Source organism: Taudactylus pleione, unplaced genomic scaffold (genome assembly GCF_031769625.1).
Source record: "Taudactylus pleione unplaced genomic scaffold, aTauple2 ptg000550l, whole genome shotgun sequence".
NCBI lineage: Eukaryota > Metazoa > Chordata > Amphibia > Anura > Myobatrachidae > Taudactylus > Taudactylus pleione.
The window spans coordinates 2,997,501-3,000,000 of record NW_028284952.1 but is presented as its reverse complement, the minus strand read 5'-3'; the positions used below and the strand labels follow the sequence as shown (position 1 = coordinate 3,000,000).

Here is a 2,500-nt window from a genome sequence, read left to right as displayed (position 1 = left end):
CAGTATAAAATTACCTACAGCACCTGGTATTCCCAGGTGGTCTCCCATCCAAGTACTAACCAGGCCCAACACTGCATAGCTTCTAAGATCAAACAAGATTGGGCATGTCCAGTGTGGTTTGGCTGTAGGTGCTCAAAAACATTAACTTTAGACCTCTTTTACTTCTTAACTCAAGTAAATTCAAAGATAAGTTGAAAAAAGAAATGTAAAATGTAATAGAAAAGAATGTTTTGCCAGTATAAAATTACCTACAGCTCCTGGTATTCCCAGGTGGTCTCCCATCCAAGTACTAACCAGGCCCAACACTGCATAGCTTTCAAGATCAGACAAGATTGGGCATGTCCAGTGAGGTTTGGCTGTAGGTGCTCAAAAACATTAACTTTAGACCTCTTTTACTTCTTAACTCAAGTAAATTCAATGATAAGTTGAAAAATGAAATGTAAAATGTAATAGAAAAGAATGTTTTGCCAGTATAAAATTACCTACAGCTCCTGGTATTCCCAGGTGGTCTCCCATCCAAGTACTAACCAGGCCCAACACTGCATAGCTTCCAAGATCAGATGAGATTGGGCATGTCCAGTGTGGTTTGGCTGTAGGTGCCCAAAACCATTAACTTTAGACCTCTATTACTTCTTAACTCAAGTAAATTCATTGATAAGTTGAAAAAATTAAATGTAAAATGTAATAGAAAAGAATGTTATGGCAGTATAAAATTACCTACAGCACCTGGTATTCCCAGGTGGTCTCCCATCCAAGTACTAACCAGGCCCAACACTGCATAGCTTCCAAGATCAGACGAGATTGGGCATGTCCTCTGTGGTTTGACTATAGGTGCTCAAAAACATTAACTTTAGACCTCTTTTACTTCTTAACTCAAGTAAATTCATTGATAAGTTGAAAAAAGAAATGTAAAATGTAATAGAAAAGAATGTTATGGCTATATAAAATTACCTACAGCACCTGGTATTCCCAGGTGGTCTCCCATCTAAGTACTAACCAGGCCCAACACTGCATTGCTTCCAAGATCAAACGAGATTGGGCCTGTCCAGTGTGGTTTGGCTGTAGGTGCTCGAAAGCATTAAATTTAGACCTCTATTACTTCTTAACTCAAGTAAATTCATTGATAAGTTGAAAAAATGAAATGTAAAATGTAATAGAAAAGAATGTTATGGCAGTATAAAATTACCTACAGCACCTGGTATTCCCAGGGGGTCTCCCTTCCATGTACTAACCAGGCCCAACACTGCATAGCTTCCAAGATCAAACAAGATTGGGCATGTCCAGTGTGGTTCGACTGTAAGTGCTCAAAAACATTAACTTTAGACCTCTTTTTCTTCTTAACTCAAGTAAATTCATTGATAAGTTGAAAAAATGTAATGTAAAATGTAATAGAAAAGAATGTTTTGGCTATATAAAATTACCTACAGCACCTGGTATTCCCCGGGGGTCTCCCATCCAAGTACTAACCAGGCCCAACACTGCATAGCTTACAAGATCGGACGAGATTGGGCATGTCCAGTGTGGTTTGGCTGTAGGTGCTCAAAAACTTTAACTTTAGACCTCTTTTACTTCTTAACTTAAATAAATTCATTGATAAGTTGAAAAAATTAAATGTAAAATGTAATAGAAAAGAATGTTATGGCTGCATAAAATTACTTTCAGCACTTGGTATTCCCAGGTGGTCTCCCATCCAAGTACTAACCAGGCCCAACACTGCATAGCTTTCAAGATCAGACTAGATTGGGCATGTCCACTGTGGTTTGGCTGCAGGTGCTCAAACACATTAACTTTAGACCTCTTTTACTTCTTAACCCAAGTAAATTCAATGATTATTTGAAAAATGAAATGTAAAATGAAATAGAAAAGAATGTTATGGCAGTATAAAATTATCTACAGCTCCTGGTATTCCCAGGTGGTCTCCCATCCAAGTACTAACCAGGCCCAACACTGCATAGTTTCCAAGATCAGATGAGATTGGGCAAGTCCAGCGTGGTTTGGCTGTAGGTGCTCAAAAACATTAACTTTAGACCTCTTTTACTTCTTAACTCAAGTAAATTCATTGATAAGTTGAAAAAAATAAATGTAAAATGTAATAGAAAAGAATGTTTTGGTTGGCTAAAATTACCTACAGCACCTGGTATTCCCAGGTGGTTTCCCATCCAAGTACTAACCAGGCCCAACACTGCATAGTTTGCAAGATCAGATGAGATTGGGCATGTCCAGTGTGGTTTGGCTGTAGGTGCTCAAATGCATTAAATTTAGACTTCTATTACTTCTTAACTCAAGTAAATTCATTGATAAGTTGAAAAAATTAAATGTAAAATGTAATAGAAAATAATGTTATGGCAGTATAAAATTACCTACAGCACCTGGTATTCCCAGGTGGTCTCCCATCCATGTACTAACCAGGCCCAACACTACATAGCTTCCAAGATCAGACGAGATTGGGCATGTCCAGTGTGGTTTGACTGTAAGTGCTCAAAAACATTAACTTTAGACC

General features: G+C 37.9%; 1 non-coding gene and 9 pseudogenes across 1 annotated transcript; all 10 read right to left on the bottom strand.

The window, feature by feature from the left end:
* Nucleotides 1–11: 11 nt before the first annotated feature.
* Nucleotides 12–130, bottom strand: LOC148494622 (5S ribosomal RNA; annotated as a pseudogene).
* Nucleotides 131–245: 115 nt separating this feature from the next.
* On the bottom strand, nucleotides 246–364 carry LOC148494621 (5S ribosomal RNA; annotated as a pseudogene).
* Nucleotides 365–479: 115 nt separating this feature from the next.
* On the bottom strand, nucleotides 480–598 carry LOC148494620 (5S ribosomal RNA). Its single transcript, XR_015871262.1, has one exon. It is a non-coding gene; the product is annotated as a 5S ribosomal RNA (ribosomal RNA).
* A 116-nt stretch (nucleotides 599–714) lies between these two features.
* Nucleotides 715–833, bottom strand: LOC148494619 (5S ribosomal RNA; annotated as a pseudogene).
* A 115-nt stretch (nucleotides 834–948) lies between these two features.
* On the bottom strand, nucleotides 949–1,067 carry LOC148494618 (5S ribosomal RNA; annotated as a pseudogene).
* Nucleotides 1,068–1,183: 116 nt separating this feature from the next.
* Nucleotides 1,184–1,302, bottom strand: LOC148494617 (5S ribosomal RNA; annotated as a pseudogene).
* A 116-nt stretch (nucleotides 1,303–1,418) lies between these two features.
* On the bottom strand, nucleotides 1,419–1,537 carry LOC148494616 (5S ribosomal RNA; annotated as a pseudogene).
* A 350-nt stretch (nucleotides 1,538–1,887) lies between these two features.
* Nucleotides 1,888–2,006, bottom strand: LOC148494615 (5S ribosomal RNA; annotated as a pseudogene).
* Nucleotides 2,007–2,122: 116 nt separating this feature from the next.
* LOC148494614 (5S ribosomal RNA) lies at nucleotides 2,123–2,241 on the bottom strand (annotated as a pseudogene).
* A 116-nt stretch (nucleotides 2,242–2,357) lies between these two features.
* LOC148494613 (5S ribosomal RNA) lies at nucleotides 2,358–2,476 on the bottom strand (annotated as a pseudogene).
* Nucleotides 2,477–2,500: the final 24 nt, after the last annotated feature.